Source organism: Hyaena hyaena, unplaced genomic scaffold (genome assembly GCF_003009895.1).
Source record: "Hyaena hyaena isolate Hyena2069 unplaced genomic scaffold, ASM300989v1 scaffold_1218, whole genome shotgun sequence".
Taxonomy (NCBI): Eukaryota; Metazoa; Chordata; class Mammalia; order Carnivora; family Hyaenidae; genus Hyaena; species Hyaena hyaena.
Genome location: NW_024081850.1, coordinates 354,065 through 373,839, shown reverse-complemented (window position 1 = coordinate 373,839; position 19,775 = coordinate 354,065). Strand labels below are relative to the sequence as shown.

General features: G+C 36.1%; 1 protein-coding gene across 1 annotated transcript in view; it reads left to right on the top strand.

Annotated features, from left to right (window-relative positions):
* The first annotated feature begins 575 nt into the window (after positions 1–575).
* The window catches only part of SPIDR (scaffold protein involved in DNA repair), a 338,790-nt gene continuing 319,590 nt past the window's right edge, over positions 576–19,775 (top strand). Inside the window, exon 1 of the mRNA XM_039222923.1 lies at positions 576–633. The gene's annotated coding sequence lies outside the window, so the exon portion shown is untranslated. The remainder of the gene's footprint in view (positions 634–19,775) is intronic.

The window sequence follows — 19,775 nt, the reverse complement described above, 5'->3', positions numbered from 1 at the left end:
CTTTTTTTCCAATAGGTATTAGATTACAACGATAATCATCAGCCATTTAGGTTGATATAACTAGTTCAGTTTTTGAGACCGACTATATATGGGGCACATTTCTTTTAGTTTACCAAATATTTCAGTGAAATATTTTCACTGAATATGGTGGATTTTATGAGCTATATTTGGCTTACAACTGGCTTAACACCCCCTTGTGTTTGTGTATGTGGCTTTTTATACTTTGGAGTTTGCGTCAAAATAAAAGTTTAACCTACAAATAACTGTATTTACAAAGTTGTATCAATGAATATAAACAGAATAGAATGGAATAACAGGTGTATGTAAATATGGACTTGAATAAAGAGTTCTTCAAATTTAATTGCATTTCTCTTAATTTTTTTTTCAGAGAAGTTCTACTGAAATTCTGGAATATTCATCAGATAGTGAAAAGGAAGATGACTCAGAGAATGTCTTGTTCATTGATTCAGAATCCTCTCCCAAAAACCACATGGATTTTGGATCTGATGTTAGAGAGGTAAAGGAGAGACCAGTAAGGCAGAAGGTGAAATCTGCAGAGACCACTTTGTACGCACTCCGGAAGCAGACATTTCTCAGGACTCCAGAACCATCAGCAAAGAAGAAGCTTCTAAGGTTATATTACATCTCTTTAAATACTTGTTTAGAAAGTTGTTATCTTTCTTTAAAAATCCAAATCCCTGGGGTGCCTGAGTAGCTTAGTTGGTTAATGCCTGACTCTTGGTTTCAGCTCAGGTCATAGTTCGTGGATTTGATCCCTGCACTGGACTCTGCGCTGGTAGTATGGAGCCTATTTGGGATTCTCTGTTGTTCCTTCTCTCTCTGCCCCCCCCCCCCCCCCGTCTCCCTCTCTCTCTCTCTCTCTCTCTCTGTTTCTGTCTCTCTCTCTCTCTCTCAAAGTAAATAAGTAAAATTAAAAAAAAAAATCCAAATACCTAAAATGTGAATTTATTTTAAAAAAATTTTTTAAAATTTGAATTTAAAAAAGCTTGTTTTCTTGGAGAGGAAAATTGGCAGAATAGAATTGTAAATTCAGTAAACAATTACAGAACTTCTAACTTCTGGAGATGAGTTAGGGAACTGTTTATCCCAAGCCAAGCATTTGCTGTTTCAGTCATAACATGACTGCTTTTCTTTTTTTTTTTTTTTTTTTTTTTAAATTTTTTTTAATGTTTTTATTTATTTCTAGGAGAGAGAGAGAGACAGTGTGAGCAGGGGAGGGTCAGAGAGAGAGGGAGTCACAGACTGAAACAGGCTCCAGGCTCCGAGCTGGCAGTCAGCACAGAGCCCGACGCGGGGCCCGAACCCACGAACCGCGAGATCATGACCTAAGCGAAAGTCGGACGCTTAACCGACTAAGCCACCCAGGCGCCCCTCATGACTGCTTTTCTTAGTGGGATGGGTTGTTTTGAGTTTATCAAATTGTATTGAGCATCAGTGTTCTAGGTACTTGGACAATTACATAAATGACAAGTAAATGACTATTCCTGTTTTTTAAAAAAAGTTATAAAGAGGAAAATATACATATATTTAAATTACTTTTACAAATACAGTTATAGAGATTATCCAAAGGAACACTTGCAAATACAAAGATGTACAAGAGAGCAAAGATACAGATAGGAAACTGGCTGGTATGTGTATGAAGAACCATAAGGGCCAGGCCATAGAGGCCTGCAAAGGGACTCAGGGTGTGCCTTATAAGAGCCATGTACCAACCCTGTGTAATACATGGTCTCTTTGTGTTTTAAATTAGAACAAAACAATGAAAATAAGATTTCTTTGAAAGTGAGAACTTGTGGGAAGCAGTGCCACAGTCAAGAGTTTCAAGGAAAAAGGAGTTTTCAGTAGAAAGAGTAATGTAGCAGTGAAAAGCACAGGTTTTGGATCTGTTTAGGAAATGTTTACATAAGGAGGGGGAGGCTGTGATATACTGAGAACCCAATGGCAGAGGAGTGGGGACAGTGCTGTGAGTTCTAAGCCTGGGACTTGAGGTAAGAGGTCGAATGTAGAGATTAGCTGCTGGTGGCTTAAAAGGGATCTTGGGTCCAAAGAGACATCAGATGAAAGGTGAGGCCTATTTAGAAAATAATGGGGAGAACCCAGTAGAGACAGAGCAGTTGGGAATAATTGCTCTGTCAGTGTCCAGGAAAAGGAAGTAGGGGAGGGCAGGCAGGGGAGGAGAGTCCTGTCTTAAGCATAGGAGTAGAGGGAAGAGCATAAGGATGTGACAGAGTCTAGCGGGATGTAGTAAGGTGAGTTTATTGATGCTTATTCACCATATGTGTATGTTTATAACATAAAATAACTCAGAAGATCTTATGCCCAGAGTGGAGATGTTAAAGACTCAAAAGAGAATGGTGGTGGTTTGTAATAGTCTTTGGAAAGAACAGGAAAGGAAGACAATTAGAGGGATCTGAATGTCCTTGTTTTTGAAGTTAATGCCACGTAATTACAGAAAGCCATGTCCTTAGCCCTACTGAGGGCCTACTATGTGCTGAGCACTGTTGTATGTCCTGTGTTAGGAGAATATATGATGTATGATGAAGACCCAAGATGTAAAGTGGAAGTAATGTCAAAAGGAGATAAACTTTATGGAAAGAAAGCAGAAAAGGGGATCAAGACTGGTCAACTGGTGTGGGGAAGGGCATTTTGTAGAGCTGACATTGTCTGATATGAGGCAAGAGGGTGGTACAGGGGATCAGATAGATTTGTTTTGTTTTCTTTTCTTGATGAGAAAATCATGAGGTGTCCCCCCTCTCCTCTGAGGGAAGGAATTGTTAGCCTCTTACTTTCTCTATTGTAAAATGACCATATACATTCTTTGTACAGTTGATATACTGAGTCTGAGTTTTTATTATTGTTTTGCTTCTATACTTTCAAACAAAAATTGTAGGTTTTTTCCCACTAACTTTCTGTTTGGTATTGAATTATTTTGTATGTGTGTAGATGTATTTGCAAGAATGCGTGAAGGTTTCTAGTTTGTGTGGTTAGTTCTATCACTTGTTCATATTGTATCACTCCACCTCCCCCATTACTTTTTAAGAGTAGAATGTTTGTCTGCATTTTAGTAGTAATAAATCTTTTACATTTATTGTATTCTTTTTTTCCTTTTAGTTTTATGAAAATATAAATGATATAAAGCACTGTTTAAGGTGCATAGTGTAATGTCTTGACTTACATATATTGTGAAATGATGACCACGATAAGTTTAGTTAACATCACCTCATACAGATACCAAGAAAAAAAGAAAACAAAAGGTTTTTTTTTTCCTTTTGGTAAGATCTTTTAGGGTCTACTCTCTTACCAGCTTTCCAATATACCATACAGCAGTGTTAATTAACCATCGTCCTCTGTATGTCGTATGTTACATGTACAGTACTAACTTATCACTGGAAGTTTGTACTCTTTGACCACTTTCCTCCAGTTCTGTCCCCCCACTGCCACCTCTGGTTACCACAATTCTGATCTTTTCCTCTGTGAGCTTGTGTTGTTTTTGTTGTGGTTGTTGTTGTTGTTTCAGAATTCCACATATAAATGAGATCATACAGTATGTATCTTTCACTGTCTTGACTTATTTAACTTAACATAATGCCCTCAAAGTCCACCCATGTTGTCATGAATGACAGGAGTCCCTTCTTTATTGTGTCTGAATAATATTCCTGTGTGTGTGTGTGTGTGTGTGTGTGTGTGTTGTATACATACATACATACATACACACCACATTTTTTTTATTCATCTATCTGTCAATGGACTCCGGTTGTTTCCGTATTTTGGCTATTGTAAATAATGCTACAGTGAACATACGGGTGCAGACCTCTTCAACATAGTGATTTCATTTCCTTCAGATATATATTCAGCGGTGGAATTGCTGGATCATACAGTGGTTCTATTTTTAATTTTTTGAGGAATCGCTATACTGTTTTCTGTAGTGACTGCACCAACTTACATTCCCACCAACAGTGCACTAGAATTTTTTTCTCCATATCTTTTTTTTTTTTTTTTAAAGCATCACTATCTTTTTTTTTTTTTTTTTATGTTTTTATTTACTTCTAGGAGAGAGAGACAGCGCAAGCAGGGGAGGGTCAGAGAGAGAGAGAGGGAGTCACAGACTGAAACAGGCTCCAGGCTCCGAGCCGGCAGTCAGCACAGAGCTCTACGCGGGGCTCGAACCCACGAACTGCGAGATCATGACCTAAGCGAAAGTCGGACTCTTAACCGACTAAGCCACCCAGGCGCCCCCTTTTCTCCATATCTTAATAAGAATTTGTTATCTCTTGCCTTTTTGATGATAGTCACTCTAACAAGTGTGAGGCAGTATCTCATTGTGATTTGATTTGCATTTTCTTAAAGATTAGTGATGTTGAACACTTTTTCCTATACCTGTTTGTCATTTAAATGTCTTCTTTAAAAAAATGTCTATTTAGATTCTTTGTCCATTTTAAAAATTGTATTATTTGTGTGTGTGTGTGTATTTTGCTATTGAGTGTACAAATTCCTTTATATATTTTGTATATTAACTCCTTATCAGGTATGTGATTTGCAAATATTTTCTCTTATTCTGTAGGCTGCCATTTTATTTTGATTATTTCTTTTACTGTGCAGAATCTTTTAGTTTGTTGTAGTCCCACTTGTTTACTTTTCATTTTATTCCTTGGGGGTTAAGTGTCATATCCAAAAAAATTATTGCCAACACACATGTCAAGGAGCTTTTTTCCTATGTTTTCTTCTAGAAGTTCTGTGGTTTCATGGGTTAACTTTTTAAATCCATTTTGAGTTAATATTTGTGAGTATTGTAAGAAATAGAGGTCTAGTTTCATTGTTTTACATGTAAATATCCAATTTTCCCAGCACCATTTATTGAAGATACTGTCTTTTCTCCATTGGGTATCCTTGGCTCCCTTATCAAATTTTAGTTGACTGTGTATATGTGGGTTTATTTTTGTGCTTTGTATTCTGTTCCATTGGTCTATATGTCGGCTTTTACTCCAATACCATCCTGTTTTGATTGGTATAGCTTTATTTTATAGCTTGAAATCAGCAATTGTGATGTCTCCCACTTTGTTGTTCTTTCTCAGGATTGCTTTGGGTATTTGGGGTTTTTGTGGTTCCATACAAATTTTAGGATTGCTTTTACTATCTTTGTGAAAATGCCGTTGGAATCTTGATAGGGATTGCATTGGATCTATAGATGGCTGTAGGTAGTTGTGGACATTTTAACAATATTAATTCTTCAAATCCATGAACGTGGGATATCGTTCTATATATTTGTGTTGTCTGCAATTTTTTTCATCATGATTCTATATACAGAAAAGCCTAGGGGCGCCTGCGTGGCTCAGTTGGTTGAGTATCTGACTTCGGCACAGGTCACGATCTCATGCTTCATGGTTTCAAGCCCCACGTTGGGCTTTGTGCTGACAAGTCAGAGTCTGGAGCTTACTTCAGAGTCTATGTCTCTACCTTCTCTCTCTGCCAGTCCCCTGGGCAAGCTTGAGCAAGCTCTGTCTCTCAAAAATGAATAAACATTAAAAAAGTAAAAAAAAAAAAAAAAAGCCCAAAGGCTCCCATTAAAAACTGTTATCTCTAATCAATGAATTCAGTAAATTGCAGGATATGAAATTAACACATAAAAATCAGTAGCAGATCTGTATATACAGTAGCAGCAAATCAACAGAAAAATAAATTGAAAAGACAGTCTCATTTACAATATCATCAAAACACTAAAATAGGAATAAATTTAACCAAGGAGATGAAAGAGCTCTACCCTGAAAACTGTAAGACATTGATGAGAGAAATCATGAGGCCTTTGGCCGTGTTCATTTGGACATTATATATTTTATTAGGCTATGGGTCTGAATTTTAGTGACAGTGCTGGTGCTGAATGTAGGCTTCCATGTCCAGATGGTTTTTAAAGCACCAGCAGGGTCAATTTGCAGGAGATCAAATGCAGATTGAAAGGATAATGTCTATCTAAAGCTTGAGCCCTAGGCATTCTGCAGTAGCTGGGGTCCAGAGGAGGAGACTGCTGTGGGAGGAATCAAATCTAAGAGAGTGTAGTGTCCTGGAAGTCAAGTAAAGATGTGTCTTTGAGGAGGAAAAAGGGCAATGAACTGTGGTGGATGCTGCTGGGTTTGCACTCTGGAAGGGGAGGAATGTAGGGCTTTCTCGGTAATATGGTTGGGCTCAGCCAGATTGCTGTGGGTTTAAGAGAATGGAAAAAGAGAAACTAATGACAGCATGAATAGAAAATTCTTTGTTGGACTTTTGAGTTAAGATATGTAGAAAACTCGTTGTTAATTGGAAGAAATGGGAGGATTGAAGTTTCTGTTTTATGGGTAGGAATTACAGCACGTGTTATATATTGATGGGAAAGGTTCTTCTCAGCAGGGGAAAGAGAGGTTAACTATGGCATTATGTCTGACTTGGTAAAAGGAGTATGCAAATGAAAGGGGATGCTGCAGGAGCATAGATAGTCATCCACGGACAGATGCAAGGCAGTCTTCTCAGGTGCAAGCAGCTATATGTGGCAGTGGGAACTCAGTTCTTTCTAATCACTTCAATTTTGTCAGTGAAATGGTAAGTGACTTCATCAAATCAGCTGAGACCAAGGACAAGGAGATAGCATTGAAGGAATGAGGATAGAGAGTAGATGACTAGTCTTGTAGTGGGGGAGTGAGTAGACAAAGGATATGCATTAGGATTGTCTGGCAGCATAAGGTTCTGTTGGGAATTGCCATTATGAATTGAATTTGGGATCAACCAGTTAGTCTGGATTGAACTGTGGGGCTGCAAATGTGGAGCAGGCAGAATGAAATTGTTCAGTAAGTAAATGAAAGCAGTCTATAGGTTCCATGAAGTGATTGTAATATTGGACAATGAAATCTAGACCGGGTGAAGGTCAGGAAAAGAACATGAATGGTATAGAGTACAAAGAGATGGAGTGGGACCAACCTATTCTAGATTGGGAAGAAGTTGGTCAAATACTTTTAAAGTGCTGATGCTAGAGTTAGTGAGCCTGACAAGTAAGAATGGTAGGTGCTCAGACTTGAATTAGTGGAGGCAAGCAGTTTGCAACTTCGGGATTTAGAGAATGAATGGGGCAGATGAGTAGCTGAGGTGAGGTGGAGGAGGACTTCAGCAATGGGGAGGTTGATGTATTGGAATCCTGGTAGATACTGAAATCAGTAAGACTGTTGGCCTAAAGCCCAAAGATAAGGCATCCAAGGGATGGCTGGTCCAGCCCTGGAGCTGCTTGCTCCTGGGTTAGGGATGGACTGTTCCTCTCTATGCTTCACAGCTGTAGTATAAGGGAAGGTGTAAAATTGTAAGCCTCTGTAAAGAGCAAGACTGTCCCTTCCTGGCCCTCCGTGTCTATTGTGTGGAACGGAGAGGAGAGATGGCAGTTGCAGTTCAAGATCACAGCCAGGGAGCCCTCAGAGGAAGAGTAAAAAGATGAAAGAAGCATTCAGAGAAGTTGAGAACACAGAGCTTTTGCTAATGACTGAAGCAACTCCAGCAATATGCAAATGATTGTTTTCTTCTTGTGATTTCTTAGTGACAACTAAATAAGAGATATACAGGGGCGCCTGAGTGGCTCAGTCAGTTAAGTGTCTCACTCTTGATTTCAGCTTGTGTGATTGAGCCCCACATTAGGCTCCCACTATTCATTGCAGAGCTTGCTTAAGATTCTCTCTCCCTTTCTCTCTGCCTGTCCCTCGCTCTGGGGTGTGTGCACATGCTCTCTTTCTCTCAAAAATAAATAAGCATTAAGTGAGGGATGTCTGTTTTGTGGTCATTCCTTCAAAGTTAATGTGTTTACATATTAAAAATGAGTTTGATGTGATTGGGGTTGTCAGTCTCAGGCATTCAAACTGAAAGACAATAGGAGGCAGCTTTGCTAAACTGACTAGAATAGCTTATAATTGCCCATGATGACAGTTTGCTGACTTCCTTCTGAAGCAGGGGAAAAGGTAACATATTTTGATTCATATGCTGTTTTGTAATGAAAGCACTGGAGCATCATGCTTAGGAAACTCTCTTAGCTACTTATCTAATAAGGATCAAAGAAACAGTTTTGCATTAAAATATTTGGTTCGTTGAAGTGAACTCTTATGAAAATGTTGAGAATACTGATGTCCTGATAATCCTCACAAAGATCACCCCCCAAAAAACCCCCAATTACTGACTTTTGTCATAAAGGACAACAGAGTACCTGACAAATAAAGTGCTGCTAAAGAAAAATACAGGTCTGGGCATCAGGGTGGCTCAGTTGGTTAAGTGTCTGACTTTGGGTCAGGTCATGATCTCATGGTTTGTGGGTTCGAGGAAGGCCTGCATCAGGCTGCTCACTGCTTTAAGTGCAGAGCCTGCTTTGGATCCTCTGCCCACCTCTCTCTCTGCCCCTCCCCCACATGCACTCTCTCAAATATGAACAAACATTAAAAAAAGAAAAATACAGGTGTAAGTAATAGATTTTCCTTATTTAGAATGAATGTAGCAGTGATTAAAAGAATTGTTACTTTTGTTTGTTTGTTTTTAACCAGATAATGGCTCACTAGCAAGTATCAAGTACTCGTTGGCATTTCAAGCTTGGAGAATATTGACCTTTTTTCTTGTGTTTGCTCCATAGAGAAATGATACTCTTTGGGCTTCCTTTTTTTTTTTTTTTTTAATTTTTATTTTAAGTTTATGTATTTATTTTGAGAGTGAGAAAGAAAGAGTCAGCGTGCACATGCACACTTGTGGACATGGGAGGGGCAAAAACAGAGGGAGAGAGAGAATCCCAAGCAGGCTCTGCACTGTCAGCTCAGAGCCCAACATGGGGCTCTATCCCACAAACCATGAGATCATGACATCAGCCAAAACCAGAGTTGGATACTCAATGGAGTGAGCCACCAAGGTGCCCCCCACCTTTAAAAAGTTTTTTATCTTTTTGACTAATGACTTTATTCTGTTTAAGTCATAACTAATAAAAGTCAGTGCAAAATTGTTTTTATATTTAAGTATGTTGTCAATAATAAAACCCTATCTCCCTATTCTTATGATAAAGCTATTTTTTACTTTTATATCTATTATATCTAACAGAAAGCAAAACTTGAATACATTATACTACATTTATTTAAATTATTTTGTCTTCACTTTATATAGCTTATTAAAAATATTTTAATGAGCTTTTCTGGGAAATGTTGGAATATTTTTTAATCATTATTCTTTTTCACTTCATATTGTTTTTGTAGAAATGTTTAGCCCTGTTGAATTGATGCCAAGAATATTTTCAGATAGGTTACCAATTTTTTTATATAAAAGATAATTAGAATATCTTAACTTGGTTAGTGAATTTTTTATTCTGCATTGGAGTTTTGGTTTTTATCTGTGAATAGCTTTGCTGACTATATTGACAAGAGCCATTTGGAGGCCCTGATCCAAGATGACAATATAAGAACCTCTTGGACTCCCTTTTCCCATGGACGTGCCAAATCTGTAGCTACACGTGAAGCAGTTCCCCCTGAAAGAAATCCAGAAATTGAGTGACTCCTGTACACTGGATGAATTAGAAAATAGCCACATTGAAATAGGTAGGAAAGGGTAACACACAGTCTAGCCATAAATCCCACCCCAGGCATAGTGACATATGTAGAGAATTCATAACTCCCATGAGGAGCAAAGAGTTTGAACCCAACATCTAACGCCCCAGTTTTTAAGACTTTTCTCTGGAAAGATGATCCTCCAAAAAACATCTAGCTCTGAAAATCAAGAGGACTTGTGTCCATAAGACCCACAAGACTATAGCAAACAAAGAAATAGTATTAGCCTGGCTTGGACTTGTGGTTTTTCCTCCAGGGTTCAGCATAGAGGGAGTAGATAACACTCATCATCCAGTCTTTTCTTGAAAGCTGCCTGTTTGTATACTCTAAAAACTGCTGCTGCCTGAGGGTCAGGCTTCTGATTTAAAAGACACACCTAGGTGCTGACTGCCATCCTTCCCAGAGGTCAGAGAGATCAGCAGATGACATCTCTCTGCACATTATAGGTCTCCAGTGTCTCCCAGAGGGCACACCTCTTGATCTCCTGGCCCTGATGGCCAGAGGGACTTGTGGTTTGTGGGGCCCACAAGATGGTGGCAAACAAGGAAGCAATTCTTACCTGATTGTCCCTTGAGGACTCAGAACAAAAGGAGCAGAGAAAAATGCCCAGCTCCCAGTCTTTTTATGAAAGAGGTCTAGCTGCTAGGCTACTTTAAAAGCTGCTGACTTTAAGAGCAGCTTTCAAGCATACTGGAGCTCTATATATTTATTAACTAAAATATAAGATGTCTTTTTTTTTTTTAATAGTTTATTGTCAAGTTGGTTTCCATATAACACCCAGTGCTCATCCCCACAAGTGCCCTCCTCCATGCAATATAAGATGTCTTATAAGCCTCATGGTAACCACAAAGTGAAAACCTGTAATGGATATAAAAAGAATAAAAGGAATCAATACAAACAACTGTAGAAAATCATCAAATTAAAATGGAAGAGACAAAGAGAAGAAACAAAAAAGCCAGAAAAGTTAACAAAATGGCAACAGTAACTCCATATCTATCAATAATTCCTTTAAATTAAATAGACTAAATTCTCCCATCAAAAGACATAGAGTGGCTGAATGGATAAAAGAACAAGACCCAACTATATTGCTGCCTATAAGAAATTCATTCCCTCCTTAAAAGATCATATAGACTGAAAGTAAGAAAATACAAAACCACATTCCATGAAAATGGAAATCCAAAGAAGGCAGGGCTTGCTATACTTCTATCAAACAAAACAGACTTTCAGCCACAACTATAACAAAAACATCATTTTGTAGTCACGAAGGTATCAATTAATCAAGAGGATATAACAATTGTAAATACTTATGTACCCAACATAGAAACACCTAAATATATGAAGCAAATTTAACAGCTGTGAAAGAAGGCAGAAATAGAATATTAGGGGACTATAGCACCCCACTTTCAACAACAGCTAGATCATCCAGACAAAATCATTAAGGAAATAAGACTTACAGACATTATATCAGGTGGACTTAACAGACATTTTATAGGATATTACATCCAAAAACAGCAAAGTACACATTCTTCTCAAGAGCACCTGGAACATTTTTCAGGATAGATCATATGTTAGGCAACAAAACAAGTCTTAACTACTTAAGAGAATTAAAATCATATAATAATTTTGGGAAAAGATAAAAAAAAGACAAAGCCTTATCAAGACATACAAGAAATGAAAAAAAGATACAAATAAATAAAATTAGATATGCAAGGGGAAGCATTACAGTTGATAGCACAGAAATACAAAGGGTCATGAGAGACTACTGTGAACAATTATACACTGAAAAATTGGACAATCTAAGAGAAATAGATAAATCCTAGAAACATACAACCTATTAAGACTGAAGCAGGAAGAAATAGAAAATCTGAACAGATCAATTACTTGTAAGAAGATTGAATCAGTAATCAAAAACCTCTCAACAAATAGAAGTCCAGAAACAGGTGCCTTCACTGGTGAAGTCTACCTAATAATTAAAGAACTGCTACCAATCCTTCTCCCACACTTTTGAAAAGTGAAAAAGAAGGGAATGCTTCCAAACTCATTTTTCAAGGCCAGCATTACTCTGATACTGACATCAAAGACACCACAAGAAAATTACAGACTAATATCTCTGATCAACATAGACATAAACATCCCCAATAAACCAAATTGATAAAAGGTTCATACACCATGGTCAACTGGGATTGATTTCAAGGATGTAAGGATGGTTCAACATAGACAAATCAATCAACATGATATACATACCACATTAACAACACGAAGGAAAAAAATCATAGGTATCTCAATAGATGCATAAAATGCTTTTGACAAGTATCAACATCAATTCATAAGAAAAAGTGCCAATAATTTGAGTATAGGGAGAATGTATGTCAACATAAAAAGGCCACATATAGTAAGCCTACAGCTGACATGATATTCCTGAGATAACGAAAAAGACAAGGATGCAAACTCTTGTCACTTTTATTCAACAGATAACTAGAAGTCCTAGCCACAGCAATTAGGCAAGAAAAAGAAATAAGAGGCATTCAAATTACAGAAGAAAAAGTAAAACAGTCTCTATTTACATATGACATGATATCATACATAGAAAACCCTAAAGACCACCAATAAACTGTTAGAATTAGTAAATGAATTCAGTGAAGTTGCATGATACAAAATCAATATACAAATATCAATTATTTTTATATACTATCCAAAAGAGAAATGAAGAGAATAATCCTAATTACTAAAAGATTAAAATACCTAGGAAGGAATTTCACCAAGGAAGTAAAAGTACTGTACACTGAAAAGTATAAAGACACTGATGAAAGATATCGAGGAAGACAGAAATAAATGTGATCATTGATTGGAAGAATGAATATCATTACAATGTTAATACTGCCCAAAGTAGTCTACAGATTTAGTGCAACCCCTTTCAAAATTCCAATGACATTTTTCCCAGAAATAGAAAAATCCTAAAATTTGCATGGAACCACAAAAGGCTTGAAAGAGCCAAAACAATCTGGAGAAAGAACAAAGCTGGAGACATCACATTTCCTGATTTCAAACTATATTATAAGGGAGTAGCAATCAAAACAGCATGGTATTGGTATAAAAACAGACTATATTTCAATGATCATAGTAGTCCACTTGTATATATGGTCAATTTATTTGTGACAAAGGAGCCAAGAATATACAATGGGGAAAGGACAATCTCTTTAATAAATGGTTTTAGGAAAACTGGACAGCCACATGAAAAAGAATAAAACTAGACTACAATCTTATGCCATACACAAAATCCAATTCAAATGTAATAAAGATTAGAATGTAATACCAAATACCATAAAGCTCTTAAATGAAGACATGGGGTAAGTTCCATGACATAGGTCTTGGCAATGATTTTTTTTTTTTTTTTAATTTGGTGCCAAAAGCAAAGGCAACCAAAGCAAAATTAAACAAATGGAACTGCACCAAATAGAAAAGCTTCAAAACCACAAAAGAAAACCATTAACACAATGAAAAAGGCATTCTGTAAGGGAGAAAATATTTGCAAGTCATATATCTATTAAAAAGATTGATATCCAAAATACATAATGAACACCTACAACTCAATAACAAAACCAAAACAAAAACAATCCAACTAAAAGTGGGCGGAGGAACTGAATAGATATTTATCCAAAGAAGACATACAAATGGCCAACAGGCACATGAAAAGGTGCTCAACATCACTAACCATCAGGGTAATATGTCAAAACTCAGTGAGATATCACTCACAACTGTTAGAATGGCTGTCTTCAAAAAGACCAGAGATAACAAGTGCTGGTGGGGGTATAGAGAAAAGAGAAACCATATGCACTGTTGATGGAAATGTAAATTGGCACTAACACTGTGGAAAACAGTGTGGAGGTCTCTAAAAAACAGAACAAAACAAAACAAAAATCAGAACTAACTTATGATCCACCAATTCTTTCAGTAATAAATCTATACGAAATGAAAACAGGATATCAGAGAGGTATCTGCACTCGTGTTTATCATAGCATTAGTCAATATAGTTAATATGTGGAAACAAATTCAGCCTGTGGATACATGGATAAGAAGATGTGGTGCTTGGCTGTGTGTGCGTGCACACGTGCACACACACACACACACACACACACACACACAATGGAGTATTACACAGCCGTCAGAAAGCTGGAAGTCCTGCCATTTGTGACAACATAGATGGGCCTTGAAGGCATTATGCTAAGTTAGATAAGCCAGACAGAAAAAGACAAGTACTGCATGGTATCACTTATAAGTGAAATCTAAAAACCAAAAAAAAAAAAAGTCAAACTCATAGAAACAGAGAGTAATAAAGTGGTTGCCAGTGCCAATTGTGGAAAATTTAGTAAAATCGTACCAGGTATAAGATGAATAAGTTCTGAAGATTTAAAGTAAAATACAGTAATAGCTACTACCTTTGAACTTTGATAAGCTGTAGTAGTTTCAGATTGTTTGAAGAACAAAAAATCTGATGTTAGTGTAAAAAGAAAATAAAGTAAAACACAGGGATTAATGTTGATAACATTGTATTTTACAATTCAAATTTGCTAAGAGACTAAAGCTTCAGTGTTCTCATACACAAACATGAAAGTTAAGTATGTGTGGCAATGGATTTGTTAATTAACCAAATTAATTCTTTTTTAATTTCTTTAATTAATTTCTTTTCTTCATAGTCATAGGATTGAAAACCAAAATTTGACAAGTAACTGTCTAGATCATTGTACAAAGAATAATCTGTTTTGCTTTTTTTCCTTGTGTTTATTATGAGTTTCTTTTTAAGAGGTAGTAGGTATATCGTTGAGGCTCAGTTTAGGAACTCTGGAGACGGACTGCTAAGGTGTGCCTCCAGGTATACCACTTATCACATGTCTCACCTTTCACAGGTATTTGATTTCTTAATGCCTCATTTTATCATGTGTGAAAATGAGGATGACAGTGGTATCTACTTTTATAGTGTTGTTTAGAGAAGGAGTATAATGAGTTGCTTAGTGTAAACAGAATGATATGAAGAAGAGCTTACACATATATTGAGTAGAGGTAGATATGTATGTAAAGATGAGGTTCTTTGGCATATTTGTGATTATGAGAATTAAAAAAATTGTTATATGCACCACACATTCAGAAATAATAGTGCCTATCAGAAAACAAGTGTGGTACAAAACCAAAGTAGGCAGTAATGATAACATACATAATATGTATAAAAATAAGATCTTTCAGTCATTTCAGTAGAAAGAACATCTAGGGTGCAAGTAAAAATCATGACAAAATCATAATACTAATGACTAATGTCTCTTGAAGGTTTAAATGCCAGGTACTCTGCTAAGTCTTTTCTGTTTTCAACAACTGTATCCTCATCTGGCTAGGTAGATAATATTGGAGAATTTCTTTAACCTCTCTCTAATTTCTGATTTTATCATCTGAGGGTAGTTATTGATATCTGTTCTAAATAAAGGTATATTATTAGAATAAAATGAGATAATGTAATGAAATGATCAGTGAGCTGGTACATAATTATATAAAATAATATACTGATAAATTTTGTATAATCATAATGGTGATTAACATCTTATCCTAATTTTTCTTGAGAGCACAGATGTTTTAGTAGCTGCTGACTTCTCTGACCCCAGGTAGTTTACTGAATCAAAAAATACATATATAATATATATGTTTATATGTGTTTATAATATACATAACAATGAATATACATATTATATATTTTAGAATAACATAAGCATTATGTTAATATATAATATGCTTCTTGCATTATATTATATTAGGATATATAATAATGTAATTATATAACAAAGTATAATTATAACATATATAATGTATATTATATAGAATATATAAATATTACTGTGATAATATAATTAATGTATTAGTATAATAATATATAATGCAATATTATATATATTATCCATTGATAAGTAAGGGTTTTTGTGAAGTATGTCCATTTTCATCATTTTCCTGCCATACATGGAAGTTTTCTTTTTTTTTCTTCTGTAATGTTGGTACCTTTGCGGTGTGCTTGTGGTTAAGACTCAGTTGTCTTTGTGGTCCAAATAATGAACCATACCTAAATTCTCTTATTTGAGTGTTCTGCCTATTAACAATTCACAGATTTTATTCTTGACTACAATTCTGACCATGCTTTATATGTTTTGTTCCTGTCTGCTGAGTAGATTGTGAGGCTCCCCTGTGGCATGGTTCATTGCCTTCTTTGTATTCCTGGCATCTAGCACTTTGCTAGATAGAACAGGAAACAAGTGATCAATATATGTTTATGGGTAAGCAAATTTGGAAATAATAAAAAGAAAGTCAAATTGATCTGAGAATAGCCTGTTTTCTAAGATTCAGGAAACTGAGCTTCCAAGAAATCTTAAAGATTATTGACCTAGGAGGATTTGGCCTCTAGGAAAATAACATAATGCCAATAATTTAGAATTTGCATGTTTTATCTATTTGTCTCTGGCTGGAGGGTATAAAATACAGATGTTCCAACCATTCTGGAGCTTTTCTTTTAACCAACTTAATACATTGTAATTCTTTAAACAGAGGCGGGCTAGCAGAAAGACTAAATGGACTGCAGAATCGAGAGAGGTCTGCCATTTCTTTATGGAGACATCAGTGTGTTTCTTACCAAAAGACGCTTTCAGGTAAGGTCTGCACTGACATCTGAGACTGTGGATAAAGAACATGCTAATCAAAATTATTTCTTGTTAAGATATATTAATTTGATCATTACTGTTTCCATGACTTTTTCTTTTTCTCCAGGTGTCCTATGGGTCTCAGAAATTGTTCTGAAAGATGAGTCCATTCTTATAAGGTCTATCGATCCCTCCCTTTAGAGCTTCTCACAGTTCAATAGAAGGCATAGTCTTTATCTAACTTGGAGAGTTCTGTATTAGGCTTTTCTTTGGCTCTGTCTTAGTAATAGCTTTCAGACTTTTGTGACTGACCCAGTAAGAAGTACATTTTATATAATCTCCCAGGGCACATATAACTTGCATGCACGCACACATACACCTGAAACATTTTATAAACAACACTAACCTTAATATGTGTGTTATATTCTACATTGTCTTTTATTTTTCCCATAATCCTAGTCTCACTAAATTGACATAGGTCTCTTCTAACGAGTTGCAAGATGTAGTTTGAAAGTTGCTACAACAAGCAAGTGACTGAAATCTTTGTTTTTTAACAAATTGTTTGATGTTAAAAATATTTCATATACCTAGAAAAGCTCCCTCTTCTGTGAGACTGTGTTCTTTTTCATGGTTTCTTCCTGAGTGGTCTCTCCATTTGGAGTGGGAGAAGAGGTAGGTGGGAATGGTCTTCTATTAATAGTTTTCTCTCCAGGGCAATCCTTGGAATATGCATTTTAATAGGCTCACAATTTATTTTGGCGCATGTTAACATGCAAAATATAATGAGTGCTAGATAAAATCCTTAAATAGTATGTTGTTAACTGTTGTACATTTCTCTGGAAGACTTTTTAATTCCAGTTTTGTTCATTGTCTTTAAAATCCTTCCCAGCTGGCACCTGGCTGGGTCAGTCGGTAGAGCATTTCACTCTTGATCTCAGAGTCGTGAGTTGGAGCACCATGTTGGGTATAGAGATTACTTAAAATTTACAAATCTTAAAAAATAAAATGAAGTAAAAATCTTTCCAGCTATCTTTTAGCAACTGTCTTCTCTCTTTCACATTCTTGTATTAGAGAGTATTATAATATGACCCAAGAATACTTTTTTTTTATAGGATGCTCTGAATTAGCCCATTGTTACATTTCTTACTTTGTCTCTTTTTTAATATAAAAGATTATATTAAATAATCATCTTCACAATTCCTTTGATTAGTCAGAAAGCCAGGAATGCATAAAGGTTGACAATGAGTTGTATTACTCAGGGAAGTCAGTTTTAAGCACAAAGAAGAATTTAATTATATTCAAAATTGAAAGTCACAGGGAGAAAATTTTATTTCAGGTCTGTTGGTTTGAAAAGATTGGCAGGTCTTTTCCAGATGGTAATTCATAGCTTTGAGTCCAATAAAAAGAATGCCTCTTTTCCAGTATTTTACCAGAAATTCTGGAGTGATTTTCATTGATCTACTGAGACATGTACCCCTCTTTGAACTCATCACTATTGAGGTGGAGTATAATAAATAGCACTACAGGAGCCCTATAATTAACTTGTGATCTTTTTCTTTTAAGACTTATTTAATAAAAATCAATAAGAACCCTTTGTGATTTTATAATATATTATCTCATTTTAACCTTTCAGTAATCTTTCATGTTTTATTTATAAATAATTACATGTACATACTTAACCTCTTAAATGTGAATGTCTTTGATTTGGTGTGATCATTTTCTCCAATAATCTGTTGACCTCCACCTCTAACTAGTTTCTGTTTAACTTTGTGTCACTCATCATTTTGAATTTAATTTGGGGTTTTATGCATTATATATTTCTTTTGTTCTGCTTCAACTAGAAAAATATGGCCTAGCCACCTAAATTCTTCAACTTACCCTTCTTTCCTGTTCTTCTTTTGCCTCCATTTTTTTGAAGTAATTGTATTAGAGAATGGGAAGCTTGGATTTCTTTTTGACTAGATATAAATATTTGACTTGTTTGATTTCAATGAGGCAACTTTTATTTCTTAGTAATATGGATCAGCTGTGTATTGAGAGGTTGGGATGGGATCATGAACCACAGGATGGAAAAGACAGGATGGGAAGAATGGAGGATAAGCTGAGGATATAGATAGACGGGAACACCTAGCTTTTCTTTGGAGTCTGGCCACTGCACACTTAAAAAGCCAGAACACTGAAAGTGCCCTTTATAGGCTACATTAGTGTTCATACCACACCCTTTTTTCCTTTCCCTCATGAACAGGTAGAATCTTAATTGTTGAGGGTTCTTAGAGATCTAGTCTCAGCTCCTCTTTGGGGGATGGAGAGAGTATGTGGCCTACAAGAGGGAAGTGACTTGCTCTGATTATTCCAATAAAGGAAGAAACATGGCTAGAACCCTAGCCACATGACTGCTAGTGTCATGCTCTTTCAATGGTACCACATCCTGGCTTATGAAAATAATTTTTTCACTCCTCTACCATTTGCTCTTATTTATTTTTGAGAGAGAGAGAGACAGAATGCAAGTGAAGCAGGGGCAGAGAGAGAGGGAGTCACAGAATCTGAAGCAGGCTGCAGACTCCAGGCTCTTTGCTGTCAGCACAGAGCCGGACGCAGGGCTTGAAGTCACAGAACTGAAATCACGACCTGAACTGAAGTCAGATGTTTAACCGACTGAGCCACCCAGGAGCCCCTCTACCAATTTGCTCTTGATATTACATTGACAAATAAACAAACACCCCAGGTTGGACTTTATGTGTCTAGTAAGGTATCTATTCTGAATTTTTGTTGACTTTATAGTCTTGAAATATTATAAATATTATCAAGGTGAGAGGAATACTTGGACAAACTTTAATTTGGACTGTAAATTCCTAAGAAATAATTGGGTGAAAATAGCTTCTGTCTCTTCTTTTCTCCAACGTTGTCCTTATCACTGTTGTATTTACCATATGGCATGTACAATGCTGAGGGCTTACTACATATTAAATCATTTAGTATGCAAAATAATGCTCTAAGATTCAGTTTGCTCTCCTTATTTTCCAGGTGAAAAACTTGTAGATTGAATATATGGTGTGATTCATATACGTGTATAAGCCCAGGTTTGATGTTATCTCTGTTGTCCATGTTCTTAATCACGAATCTGTGTGGGCCTTCATTAGATTATCCACTTGGGCAGGAGAAAGTTAGGATTAAGAAGGCAAGTGATTAAGGAACAAGCAGAATTAGAAATATTCATACAAATGTCATTTTTTTTGGGAAAAGGTAGTCTTTCAACATGTAGGTCCATATTGCATTCTTGAGACAACACTAATTTAAGAAGCATAGGATGTTAAGTTTGAAGGTTATATAAATAATGAATCTTATGTGGGATACCCTCAAATCTTATGATTTTGATAGAGAAGTGGCAGATTGTCTTCTTAATTATTCATGTTAACATACAGTAGAAATCACTCTACATGTTGTCCTGCCTTCGCATAGTGAATTGACCAAATTACTGAATAGAGAGTATCTTCTAGAGGTTGGAAGA